We start from the raw sequence: 15,102 nt of genomic DNA, 5'->3' as shown, positions 1-15,102 counted from the left end.
CTCCCCCTGCTTGTGTTCCCTCTCTTGCTGGCTATCTCTCTCTCTGTCAAATAAATAAATAAATAAATCTTTAAAAAATAAAGATATAGAAAATATTGTGCAAATTTATTTCATAATACTTGAATATAAGAATTCAATCTTAATAAAAATTGAGGAAGAGTTTAAATGAACAGCACTGGATAAACATATGCTCCTGCTTTTAGTACCTCTCAGTCATGCGTTTTATTAAACCAGTGGCCCAATCTTCATTTACTATTGCTTGTATTTTTGTGAATTTATTCAGTTGCTACTATACGTTCTAACAATTTTCTCGGCCATGGTCTAACTCCCTCCTTCTTAAACTCAATTGGCCTATTCCTAAATCAAGGAATAAATCAAGCCCCCAAGGGGCGCTGTCCAGCATCCCTTGTAAGGTGTGGTTGGAGAGCTGGGTAACCAAACCATTCAGTGGGCTCTGTTCATCTACCCTTTCTCCCTTCAACTTTTAAGTGAATGTGCTAAACACAAATGTAACCATAGGAATCTACAGCTCTAAAAAACACCAGTGTGATTCTTTACCTTTCTATTCGATGATATGTTCATATTATTGCTATTGTCTTATTACCTTTAAGCCATAAATGAGCCATCACACTTTCCCCTCTTCACTAAGAAATGCATTGTAGAATAAGAGTCATTTGAACATAGACCATGACCTTCAGGCAATTTTCTTAATGAACACATCTATTCCATGAAGCAAAACACATCAACAGTAGAATTTAATATATCTACATCAATAAAACTTTCAAAAATTGGACTTTGCTAATCTGTCCACTGCACAAATTTCCTCAACCTTCCCCACTTACTATACACACACCCCACACGCACATGAACTCACATGTTCCAAGTGGCGCAGAATTTGTCTGTTATGTAAAGTATCTATCAGCATGAAGTTCAGTGGTTGTGACAATTTATTCAAATTTTATTTAATTGCATTGTTTTTAAATAGCACAATACTAAATAAGACTTTTGTATTATTATTCTAATGAGCTTTCTGTTAAATCATAACTACTCCCCACAATTATCTGAATGTACCAAGATTTATAATAAAATCATTTTTTACTGAGATTAAAGTCTTTAAATTGTTAATTAATGAAATCGGAGCTGATGTTGTAACTGTACAATATTTGATACATAAATGATAATTTTTATACTCAACTTCAAATACCAATATAAGAGCAAATGTGGATAATATTCCCACATAACTCAGTGTGTAAGAAAGAACAAATTACATATTGATCAATAAGAACTATCTTTTCTTTGGTAGTTTCTCTTGATTGGTAAAATACCCTCCCTATAAACATGTTTATTACTACGGGCTAAAAGAAATACAGTCATAAAATAAAATACTCTTTTGTTAACAACATTGGACCAAGCATAATAGCTCACTCCTCCATTTATTCCAAGGGTGATCAATAGAAACAAATCTAGAGTGGACTCTTGAACAACATGAGTTTGAACCACACCAGTTCACTTATAAGTGGATTTCTTTTCAATAAATGCAGTACAGTACTCTAAATGTACTTTCTCTTCCTTATGATTTTAATAACATTTTATTTTCTGTAGTTTCCTGTAAGATACAGTATATAATACGTGTAATTTACAAAATATGTGTTAATTGTTTATGTTATTGGTAAGGTTTCCAGTCAACTATAGGCTATTAGTAAAGTTTTGTGGGAGTCAAACATTAAGCAGATTTTCAACTGTGTGAGGGGTTAGTGCCCCCAACATGCATGTTGTTCAACAGTCACCTGTACTCATTTGTTAATATTTATGTGCTATAGTAGAATCTTGTCATCTACATTGATTAGGATTCAGCAGAGCTAGATATATAAAACCCAGGTAATTTGAAAAATGTTTAAATCACTTTCTTAACATAAAAGAGAGCTCATTAGTGAGTATCCATCCACTCAGGTGTCTTCTGACAGCGAAACCTCTCTCTAGAACATTTCAACTTCAATCTGACAAAGGCCTTCAATCCTGGTTATACTAGCTTTGAATCTTGGCCATTACTTGGCCCCTCTATGCTTCCATTTCCTTATATGAAAGATGAAGAGAAGAATATATCTCCTCATACTGTTGTTATGAAGAATAAATTTATCTATGTAAAGCTCTTATAACAATGTCTAGTACACAGGAAGTACTACGTAAACATCAGGAACTATGACTTCTCCTACTGGAAGATGTAAAGCTGGTTGTCTTATGCTAACAATTGAAATATGTTCATAATCCATAAAAGGAATGGCTGAATGAACAGGACGTACAGACTATTTAAAAGACGTAACAAAGAAATGCATCCCCTTCCACCTGTGGAATGAGTTAAACGCTCTCCTTCATTTAATAGCCCAGGTTAGAACCTAGATAGTCACACAGCAGGGTGGTGTCTGGCCATGGTCCAAATAAAGAACTCAGGAAAAGAAGGTCTCAGTCCTACCTCTGTCACTAACTTGCTCATTGACTTTAGAGAAGACATTTAACCTTACAGGGCCTCAGTGCCTTCTTCGAAAATGGGAAATGAACCAGGGTCAGGGCAGTGGATCCCCAAATCCTGAAACCTCATACAGTGCCACCATTTATGACTCTATGATTTTATAATTCATGTAAATTTACAACTGCAAAATATGGAAAACTCTTTGACATTGAAGAAACTTAATCTACTGTGGCTATTCTTTACCCTCATATTTTAAGGGGCTGAAGTTGGAAAGAGTAAGTCTTCTGATACTAGACTCCTCATCAGAGTCTTCATGAATTTTCTATTTGCAAGAAAAGCCTAGCCTAGAAATCAAGGCAACTAACTATGGAATATGGGTCCACTGAAGAAAGACAGACATAAAGCACTCAACAAACAAAGTTTCACGCATGTTTATCATTACGTATAGTTCCCAGTGTAAGTGTGGGAGTTAGTTGTCACCATCTCCATTTTACAGATAATGAAATAATGCTCAAAAAGATCAAGTGACTGAATTAATGCAGCAGTTATTAGACTACTCAAGCAATGTTGTTTCTATCCTACCAAAGCTTATATATATATTTTTTATTTTTTAAGACAAGTCCATAAAACATTTTCCCACCTCACCAGTTTCTAGCAATTGAATAAAATATAATTCTAATACAACAGAAAGAAGTTAATGATTGACAATTGACAATTGAGATTTTGATCTGTATTATCCTAATTACCTTTTAAAACACAGTTGGTATTTTTAAAACACCTACTTATTTTCCGAGAAGACAGGTGGTTAAATAAAAGTCAATTATCATGTTTGTGCATCTGCACAAATAGCCTTACCTTTCAGGTTGTCTAAGTTTTGTATTAAGTGTGAACCTCTACGTACCCAACCTGATACTTTTTCTTGGAAAGACTACTAGCTCCTTATGAAAATGATTACATAATAGCTCTTATCAAGGAATAATGTGGATACTCACTGACTGTTTAACAAGCTATAAAAATTTCCTTCAGTTTTAAGTAAAAGGTACCAATCAGAAGATTAATTCAGACCAAGGTGACATAGTTAAGACACAGTAAATGCCACCTTGCTTTAAATGGTGCACAATGGAAAACACTGACAAAACCGAGAATTTGTTGATAATAGCTTCAAACATCTGCTAAATGTTCGCATTTATTCCAGGTCAACTGGCAGTACTATAGCACTGATGGAGAACAAACAGCAAACTAAAAGGAACCGAAGATGTATAGCTAACATACAACATATTCAGTCTTGCATTTTTCATTTCCCACCAAACCACTATATGGTCACATTTGGTATATAATTAAATTATATTTATATCAACCACCCTCAACATAGAACCCTTGTGCTGCCAATTAAAACATAAGTTGCCCTTAGTGATTAGACTTATGCTTTCATATTTTGTTTTTTAAAAGACTGATGTTAATTGAGTCAATTATACTAGAATATTCCATGACAGGATAAATCTGGCTGTTAGCAGACAGTAGTCCAGCCTTATGTTTCTTTATTTTGTACTTTCCCATTATAATGTACTTGAGTCATATGGAAAGGGATAGCAAATGAAGTTGAAGAAGGAGGTAATTACCCAGAAGAAGGAGGTCTATTAGAGTTTTCCCCACAAGAAAGATTGCACTTTTCTTGTGTCTCCTCCCACCCCTTTAATTAGCCCCTTTTCCCCCTTTTTGCCAATTAGTCTGTAAAAGCCAAGACATCTGCTACTCACAAGACATCTGTTACCCACATGAAACCAAAGGATGTGCACATTCCTAATCACCCAGAAAATAAATTTTCATCCATATTTACATGTGATGGCAAGCACACCCTGGTGTCCAGAAATGTAAAAACCATCAGACCACAGAAAAATAACCAAATTGATCAATTTGTATTTATGTGCTAAGAAGAGTTAAAAAGCCAAATATTTGCTTGGGAAATATTAGTTGTTTTGAATTAGATGCTATTTTCAGTAAGTCGGTTGCCTATATTTTGGGTCTACATGCTAAAATATTTATTGCCCCGTGCCTTACACAAATTTCTGACACATACCCTCTCCTCTTCTCCAGACATCAGTTGATTCAATTTCCCTAATTTTAGAGCAGGCTATTGAACACATTTTTTTTAATTCAGCAAACTGTCTCAAATTTGACCTGCTGAATATATAATCTTTTCATCATTTGCAGGCTTCTGAGTTAACAAAGGAACAATTCAAGCTCATCCATGTGCTGAATATGAAAAGAACACCAGGACAACTAGCACTAGTGTGTGTAAAGGAAAGTCAGACGGGGTCAAAGGAAATAAGCAAAGACCTAGCTTCCCTTCTATTCCCTTTCAACACTTGATTTTCTTGTCATGGGGCCATTTCAAATCATTTCTTTTTCTTCATGGTAAGGAAAAATAGGATAGACAAAGAAAGCAGCATTAATAAAATATGGATAATATGAAAGTAAACTCTTTGCCCAAAGGAGTTTTCAATAGAGACGCAACTTTTAGAAATTCTATTTACCAGGCTGTATCCAAGGACATTCAGAACTCCTAAAATATGAGAATACACCCAGTACAAAATAAAACTGTTCCTTTGTGTTAAGTGGTAATTATGGTTCCTGTTCAGGAAGGCCTCATCCTTATAGTTGAGAAGGAAAGGAACCACTCTCACAGGAGGGATTCCATCCAGGAGAAATGTTTTCACTTCCAGCTGCAGGGCTCAAATTAGGAAGAGTCCAGCACATTTTGAATTATAGGACTAGTCATTTTGAATGCCCTCAGTCTACAGGCAACACTAGATGAAACCGGAGGGCTCAGCCCACCTCCCCTACAAACCACCCAATACTATAATGTCTCCACATCTTAGATTCCTCACCTGAAATATGATAAGGTCAGGAAGCAGATTAAAAGATTTCTAAAGACCCCAGTTTTATAGTCTCTTTTTAATAATAACTTTTTATTATGTTATGTTAGTCACCATACAGTACATCCCTAGTTTTTGATGTAATGTTCCATGATTCATTATAGTCTTTTCCTGCTCTGAGCCCTTGTCGCGATTCTCAATACAACTAACTACAGGGTTAGCTTATGTATAATAGATAAAAAGAGAGAGCACCCAAAGGACAGGTTTATACCCCCAAATTCCCACACTGATATTTCAGTGGATGAATAGATCCTACTAGTTTATAATCCAACAAACTTTTTCCAGTTGATATTGAAGATGATTAATCTTATCCTGTATCACATGAGAATCTAACACTCTTTCCAATCTCGGCACAATATTTTTAGGAAGAGAGGGGAAGTTCATCACCTCTCTGAATTGGGCCCGACACCTGGAGTCTTGCCTACTCCCTCAATCACAGATATATACACCATCACAGAAATGGCACACGAGGCGAAAAGCTATTCAGGAGCACCACACCATAGCAATCTGATTCTCCTAAAAAGAAATGGAAACATTTCCCAGTAATGTTTAAATGTCTGACAAAAAGAGTAGAGTTTAAAATTGGTCAGAATTATGTTATTTATTTACTTATAGCCTCCAAAAGGGGACTAGAGAAAGAAAGGACATGTCCTATGGCATAATCTCAAAAAGTCGCTGGTGCAATTTGAAAACTTCTTAACAGAGAAAAATGATCAGTTTAACATTTTTGCTTATCAGCATAGTTATTAACTGAAAAGTTCACTTGTCAGAGAAGGACTTTTCCCAAACTACTATTAATGACATTAACCCCTAAGCTTGTGCAGTATGGTACAAAAATAAGTCAACCATGAAGGGATATAAACTAATCTAAAAAGGGGGGATGACAATATTATTTGTGTGGATTCTCTTAAAATATCCCTGCGAAAGCATGAACACGCAGAAGAATCCTAGGCTGGGGAGAGGACAACCTTTTCCTTCCCTCCTCTGGAATTCAAGGCAGTTAGCAGCAGGCTGGCAGGGGTGACAGTTGTGTGATGACTGCTTTTGGGAACAGTGTGACATCCTCTAGAGCATATCCTTGTTTCCTCAGGGAGGGCACACTTCCTGCAGTCCTCTGGCCAGCTTAAGTCTTGGTAGCCATGGATGGAAGAAAAGGACCTCATTTGGGGGTCTCCCATGTCAAAGCATCCTGTCAAAGAAGAACAGTGTTCCCAATCACAAGACACATTTCCTCTGCCACCCTCCATGTAATTCTCCTTTAATATGAGAAGTTATATTCTTGGGCTGCCAGCCTAAATGGCTCCTCATCAAACTGTTCTCTCAGTCTTGGGATTTTTCTTATTGTCTTCTAGGTAAGAAAAGAGCTATGTTCGATGGATTCTAAGTACATCTAGAAAAAACCCAAAATCCACAGTCATTATTTGTGACCTCATAGGCTAGTCAGTCTGGGTTGGGTTCTTCCCACTTCTTGAACCTCATTTCTTTCTTTTTTTTTTTAAGATTTATTTTATTTTATTTATTTGATAGAGAGAGAGACAGCCAGTGAGAGAGGGAACACAGGCAGGGGGAGCGGAAGAGGAAGAAGCAGGCACTCAGCAGAGGAGCCTGACATGGGTCTCGATCCCAGTACGCCGGGATCACGCCCTGAGCCGAAGGCAGACGCTTAACGACTGAGCCACCCAGGCGCCCCACTGAACCTCATTTCTTATCACACAGCCCTTCAGACACACTGGTCTCCTTTCCAGGACTCTAGGTAACAAGTTCTCTCCCACCTCACGGAAATCTTCAGACTCCTCTTGACAAGTGATCTGCTCCCCATCCTTTCTGGTATATACTGCCATCTGTAGTTAGCTGATTTATTGTATCAGCCCTACTAGAATGAAAAGTCCATGAAGGCAGGGACCTTTCCTGCCTCATCTATCATCACATCCTCAACACCTACACTAGAGTATGGCAGATGATAAAAAACCAAGAAACATGTATTAAATTAAAAAGTCTAAACAACTGTACAGAAAAATGCAAAATGGTCAAACACATAAAAAGACTCACAATCCTGTAACTACTCTCATTGTGGTATATTATCTTCCAGTCTTTTTTTCTATATAGGTTTCTACAGAATTCTACCTATAAACACAATTTTATGTGCTTCCTTTTTATTCTGTCAGCATTATATCGTGAGCTTTTATAATCTCCTGTTTATAGTCACTTAATGGCACTTATAGACCCTCCATTAGTGTAACTGAATGATATCCAGCATTTTCTCGCTTTTAGGCATTTCACTTGTTTCCATTTTTTTTAGAAGAATTTGAAAAAGGTTTATTGGGTAAATGACTAAATAGATGGGTAAATTATCAGTCACCAGTACAATGAGAAAACTTTATAGAGTTCATGCTTCCTGGTTCACTCAGTAGAATTCCTTTTTTTTTTTCTTTTTTTAAGCTCATATTGAAGTGTATTTGTTACAGAACATTTAGATATAGCAGGCTTTTTTTTTTTTTTAAAGTTTCTAATTTTTGCAACTAAACAACACTGTGTTGAATATCTATGTGGATTAATCTTTAGTTTAGTTTCCTAAGCTAGAGTCCCAAAAGTGGAATTATAACATCAGACCTTCTCGATAGACACCATTGAATAGCTTTCTAGAAAAGTTGTACCAATTAAGATTTCCATTGGCCCTATATGAAAGTACCCATTTCACATACATTTAACAGCATTAGATATTCTCACTAAAACCTTAATAAAATGATGGATAGAAGTTGCATCTTATTTCAATTTGCATCTCCCTATGATTGGGATTGATCTTTTTTTTCAAATATTTCCTCTGGATTTCTCTTGGGTGAATTTTTTGTCTATGCCATTTAGCTCTTTGATAAGTCTTAAATTTCTTCTCAATTTGAAAGAGCACTTTATAAAGACAGAAATCCTTTGCCATATGTGTTACATATAACTTTTCCCACTTTCCCATTTATTTGCTTCTTCCTAATGTACCATCTTCATTGTTTTCAAAAAAAAAAAAGATACTTGCCCCTTGTCAAAAATAAGTCAAGTAATACATATAATATAAAGAAGTAAAATAAAATAAATCACTCCTAATCCCATATCCCCAAAATGACTACTGTTAACATCCTCTCCAAATATGTTTCTATGGACCTTTACTTACAGCTATCAAAAAAACTAATGTGACAGATGGAAATTGTATCAATCAATCTTTTACCTAGCACTTTCTTCCTTTGCCTTCAAGCTTAGGAAATACCCCATTCAGTTTATGATTTTTTAAAATATACCTAACCCCTAAAATTACGTGGATTTGATGGTGTTATTAGATAATAAATAAATTTAATAAATAAATCTTTTTGACAGGGGATAAGTGAATTACTTTATGGTAAATTTCCAGATGTTAAAAAATTTCTTTAAATTACTATTTAAAGAATATTGTATTAGCCATGGTTTTCCAGAGAAACAGAACCAGTAGGATGTATATGTATACATACATACACACACACACACGGGGAGAGAGAGAGAGAAAGAGACACTGAGAATTTATTTTAAGGAATTGGCTGACTGGATTTTGGAGGCTGACAATTCCAAAATTTCCAGGGTAGGCTGCAGGGAAAAGCTGATATTGCAATTCAAGTTTGAAGCCAGTTTGCAGACAGAATTCCCTCTTCTTCTGGGGACCTCAGTTTGTTTTCTCTTAAGGCCTTCAACTGATTTGATGAGGCCCACCCAGCTTTGGAGGATAATCTGCTTCACTGAAAGTCTACTGCTTTAACTATTAAACTCATCTAAAAAATACCTTCACAACAATATCTAGACTGGTGTTTAACCAAATATGCAGGTACTATGGCCTAACCAAGTTGACATATAAAATTTACCTTCCCAAATATTTTAATATATGTCAAATATCACGGTAAGAGCTAAGGAAAGAAAAGAAAAAAGACCATTCCCTAAAGGAATTGTAGAGTTAAAGCACATTATGATAGCGTGGTAAGACAGTCAGGGATGTGTGCACAATGTGTTGGGGCACAAAGGCTGACTACTGCTTAATACAACCTGGGGAAGAGGGGACAGGAGCAGGCAGGTAATTTTCTTTGAGGTGAGTCCTGAGGAGCACAATTGTTCTTCACCATCTCCAGCCCACTCCCCTCCTCCATAGTCCCACCATACCCTCTCAGCAGTCATCAAAGATCCTCCAGCCAGCCCCCACCAGCCTGGGGGAAACTGAGGTAGTCCTCAACCAAAAGACAGTGAGAAATGTCTTCTGTTGTGGGGCTGATGTGTACGGGCTTTAACCTGCCCCCATTTTGGCGATGTGTTCTTGTCATACCCACCTCCCACATGGAATTCCAGTCCCAAACATCTCAACATTCCAGGCATAGCCTCACAGGGCCCCATGACTCAGCTGCTGATTGGAAAAGCTCAGCCTTCCCTGGAGTTACACGATGGGGCTTGGAGCTTTCCCCAGGACAAGGCCCCGGGGCTTCTGCCTCCTCTTCATCTGACCCGTTTGCCCACACCTGCTGGGGTTACCGGGACTCTTTCAGCCAAGCTCTAGCATGAGTGCATTCCAGACCTGTCAGTTCCTGGCAATATAGCTGTTGATATTCACATAAAATCATACTTGATAGTGGTTAGCAGATTGGGGATTTCATCAACCAGTTAAATTTCAAAAATAATTTTGGGACTCAACCAGGATTGCAGTAAATTTTTGCTTTCCCCAAGGAAGAACAGTGGGGACCAGGGGAAGAACCCTCTACTACCATAATTTCAAAAAAGAAAGGTTATTATAATACCAACCAAGTATGGAAGAACATAAAGGAATTATAGACTGACTTTGCCAAGATCAAGGATATCTTTTTAAAATTTCAAATGTTGAAAAATATAATTACTTCTTATAGTGTTACATTTCTTTTGTCTTTTTCTGAAACAAATTGTTAATCTGGAGGTTGACTGTATCAGAAAGTGGAGCTTGAGTGCCCAACCTATTCCTGTACTTTGTTTCGTTCACAATCAATGGCCATAACCCATATTGGAATGTTCTTTAAAATGGAAAAGGCAATATTCCATAGTGCTATTTTTACTCAGCATGGATATTCTGGAAAACTAAAAAAGCTAAATAATAATAGCCATCCACCCCAAGCTACAAAGAAAGCTAATAGTCCCAGATCAGTGGTCTGGCTAACAAGGGGCTTCCTTGTTTAATGAATGGGCTACTGGGCCTTTTGGCCTCAACTCAATGAGCTCACTCTAGGCAATGCCTCCATCAGTACTGGGGCACAGAGCTTAGCACTATATTTGATCAATCTGCTCATCAGGGTCTATTTTACAAGACTTGGAGGATGATATACAATTTCTGGATCATTACAGACCTGTGTTCAATATATTGCTTGTCATATCTATGATTTATTTGATTATAAACTCTTGATCAGGAGCATACCATTTTTATTATTATTCTCATGGGAAATTATGACCAATTATAGCCAACTTCTATAAGATACAATCTTCAGCAACATCTTGTAGTGATATGCAGAAATTGCTATCGTGTTGCATGGAGAAATGAACCTGGGTAAAGAGAAGAACAGTGCAGTTGTTCTAATCCAGTCTGGTGCATTTAGGGTCCAAGTAAGAAGACCTGAGGTTCTTTTTTTTTTTTTTTTTAATTTATTCATTCGACAGAGTGAGAGACAGCCACCGAGAGAGGGAACACAAGCAGGGAAAGTGGGAGAGGAAAACGCAGGCTCCCAGCGGAGGAGCCTGACATGGGGCTCGATCCCAGAATGCCAGGATCACGCCCTGAGCGGAAGGCAGATGCTTAACAACCGAGCCACCCAGGTTCTCCAGAAGACTTGAGGTTCTAATCCTCGTTCTATTTATGTGGCTTTTGAGGCTTCTGTGTCCTCAACTGATCTGTCCAAGAAAGAATTCAATTTAATGATCTCCAATTGTTCTAAAGTTGTATGACCCAAAGAAATGAATGCATCCATGGCTGCCATGTAGTATCAGAAAGAGCGACACAAGTGTTTGATATCCAGAGAACAAAGAAGTTGTTGTCCTGGAATCAGAGTTCACAAAGAAAATTGTTCAGGAAAATACTGTATCATTCTAGTACGGACTGAAGTGAATAATCTTGAGTTCATACTTTGGAGGTCCATTAAGTCATAGAAGTCTAGTTCTGTGTTTCCAATCTCCATGAGGTAGAAAAGATAGAAAACAAATGGGAGAGGAACACAAAGAACTTGGTGATGTAAGGAAAACAGGAGCACATGACTTGGTCAATCTATTTGGCAGAGACGAAAAAAAGCACAAAAAGTTAATGATAAAAACAAAAGTTTTTAAAGCTAAGGAAGCTCTGACTTGTTTAAGGGAGGTGATTCAGTAATCAGTAAAGAAACAAGTAATCAATAGTAGTCAAACTACAGGGCTAAGAGAATATGCAGATAGAAAAAGAGACAAAACTATCTGAAGTTTAGAATGAAAGCAGCAAAGAAAATTGAAAAGTTAAAGTCCTTGAGTTCTCAGGGGTTCACTTGTCAGAAATTTTTATCATGATCCACAGTTATTCATTTATATGATCAGATATGGTAAGGCATAGATAATTCTCAATCTAGAAATAAAAGGAAACTCTCCAAAGTAAGATGATCTAACTAAAAATAGATTGGTAAGTGAAGAGTTGAAAGGGGAAGAGGAGGGCAAGTGATTTAGAAGGAAAGTTTTTTCCTAAATGCTGATCCTAATTGGTCCTCTTTCTGACATTGACCCCAAAACTCAAAGGATTGGCTTAGATAGTATGAAGAACTCATATTATGCAGGCATAAGACAGGCAGCATCGCCTGCCCCTCTATTCATAGAAGGTACCTGGGACTAAGAGCTGAGGAATGGGAAAAGAAATTTTTAAATCTGTAACTTAAAAATATATACATAAATCTCAGACTTCTATGGATCATCATAGCTGCTTCAGAAGGTGGGTCATATGGGTTTCTCTGGAATTATGTTTTCTTTTGTTTATCAAAGCATTACTAAACAAAATAACTGTGTTTATTGCAGCTATACAATTATATTTCAAGACATAAAAGTGAAGCAATACAATAAGAAATTAGAGGACCTCAGAGAAGTCTCAAAGAATTCATATTAGCCAGAACAAAAGGGAAGTCTAAGGCACGTTGTCTTGTCTCATTTTTGCTGCTTCTCTTATGTTAAGCAAGTATAAAACAATACAACAACACAAAACTACAGCAAAGAAACAAAGAAAAAGCTTCTCTTTGTAGTTCTGTTCATTTGAGTTTACTGTCAACAGACTTCAGCAAGGATCCTGTGTATCGGAAGACTCTCCCCGGAGCTGAAATCCGGAGTCACTGCTCGTCCCACCTCACGGCCTGCGAAGTTATTACGCCTCTCTAAATAGGACTCTGCACTGGTGAAACATGGATAATAATCCCTATCTCACAGCGTTTTTATGTGATTAAGAGATAGTTTAGATAAAACATTTCATGCACAGCAGATGTTTAAAAACAAAAACTAAAAATTAAGCTCCTGCTACTACAAATTATAAGCTATATTTAGAGCTCAACATTCAAGGCCCAAACCACACAGCCCTAAAAATAACTCTCAGTGTTTTGACAACCATTTCTGGCTTTAACTTTCTTTTTGGTAGTAATACCACAACTTCAAGGTGATAAAATTGGCAGCTCCAAAACAAAATAAAAAATTTTTGTTTAAAAAAAAAAAGTCTTTGGCATCTGAGCATAATCAAAGAGTGGAAGTATCTAGAATGTTCATTCTCATATTGGTTACTACGTTAATTTTTTTCCCTTCTCAATCAATTATTTCTTGGGTCTGACAAATAAATCTGGGAAGGACAGATATGTCAATGGAAAAATGAACAAAGTAAATGACAATACATTATTTCCATTTATCAGATAAATGATCTTGTAAATTATAACACACAAAACTGGCAAGGGCTTGTCAGTGGGATTTCATCTTTATTCATAGCTGGTAGAGCACCACTTGGCACAAACTTTAGGGAGTACGATCTGAAATGTTTGTCTCAGGAGTCCTAAAAATGTTTATATTCTTTGTGGTTGTATTTCCACTTCCTCTTTATAAAATAGAAGGAAAACAAAATTTTATATTAAATTTCCGTTGCAGTTATTATTCACAAAAGTAAAAATTGGAAATAATTAAAACCTCCCTAAATCAAAATGTGTAAGTAAATTTTGACAAGATATATGATGTCATAATGTCCTGTTTTTAATAATACTTAAAGGGAATGGAAATTGCTCACTGTAAATATTAAACGAAAAGTAGAACCATATAGGGTATGATCTCAATTTACATACATTGCACAGAAATAAAGACTAGAAAGAAATACATCTAAATATTAATAGTGATTTCCTCCGAGCTAAAAACTAAAAATGGTTTTTACATTTTTCAACACTTTTCTTGAATTTCCTATAATGAACACATATTAATACTACGACACTAAGATTATCGTATTTGGTTAAAATCCTGTCTTACTCTGTAGAAGTATTTCATTCACAGGGATTTGATTTGGGAATCATAGGGATATCGTCCATCAGCAGTTCTGCATAGGCCTTTAAAATACAACTGACGGTGAAGCCTGGTGAACACCCACATGCCCACTGCCACGTTACCCCACAGCTTACAGCAACTCTATTTTCCAGACCAAACACTGGAATTTGTGGTCTGAAAATAGGCTAGCATATCTGAAAGCAGGGTTGTCTCTGAAAATTCAGGTACATGATTATTACAGGAGGACTCCCACTTGACGCTGGAAACTTACCTGATCCTGAAATGTAAACCAACAGACTCGCTAGCCTGACGATCTTTCCATAATTTTACCCCTCATCTTTAACTCTGTCTCGGAAGAGGGTCAGAACACCCTTAGTGACTTTCCCTAACTGTGCAGAAGACAATCAAGAAAATACTGACTGCCCACTGTGTGCATGGCACTGTACTGAACAAGGGGTACCTCTCATCTAAGTCAGCAAAATGGGGTTTGTTAATGCATTCATGAGCCCGTGTAGAGACTGCTGATGCAAACAAAATTCTCCATAAGCAAGTTTAATGCTACAGGAAGCCCACAAAAAGAGCCCAATCAGCCCATAAGTGCTCCCTTGTAGGTGACAAATGACTTTTCAAGTCGAACCAAATGCTTTCACCTAAAAGAGCAGGTGAGTAATGCTATCTTTACAGTGGGCTTTATCTAGGTATGGACGATGTCCCTTAGTTGCAATTTCCTTTGCCCAGGGAAGAAATCACTACTACTCCAGGCTAATGAATTAAACACAGTCTAATTTATCCTAATTCGATTTCATTTCTATCTACTTTATGCCATTTTACAGACTGAGGATGATACACAAAAAAAAACATTTTAACAGAAATCCCTTTTTTATACAACAAAATCAAATCAATTATTTGTAATTTTAAAATATCTTCTGTTCGTATAACCGTATCAGTGCATATGGTAAAAAAAAAAAAAATAGTATAGGAAGAATTAAAATAGCATCTATCCCACTTCTCCCCAGTCTCACTTCACAAAGGCACTTTTAACTATTTTTGTTGTTGTTCTCCAGGACATTTAGCATAGGACATTAACTCTAAAAATACACTGCTGTTCTTAATTAACCAATTTGAAACATTATCGGTTGACTACTTGATTTATACAAGATTTCTTAGTTC

General features: G+C 36.6%; 1 protein-coding gene across 1 annotated transcript in view; it reads right to left on the bottom strand.

The window, feature by feature from the left end:
• The window catches only part of ACVR1C (activin A receptor type 1C), a 75,486-nt gene that overhangs the window by 36,417 nt on the left and 23,967 nt on the right, over window positions 1-15,102 (bottom strand). The gene's annotated exons all lie outside the window — the stretch shown is intronic.

This window comes from Ursus maritimus, unplaced genomic scaffold (genome assembly GCF_017311325.1).
Source record: "Ursus maritimus isolate PB19 unplaced genomic scaffold, ASM1731132v1 scaffold_1, whole genome shotgun sequence".
Classification (NCBI taxonomy): domain Eukaryota; kingdom Metazoa; phylum Chordata; class Mammalia; order Carnivora; family Ursidae; genus Ursus; species Ursus maritimus.
Note: the sequence above shows the minus strand (reverse complement) of the source record. Positions and strands in the feature narration are given on the sequence as shown.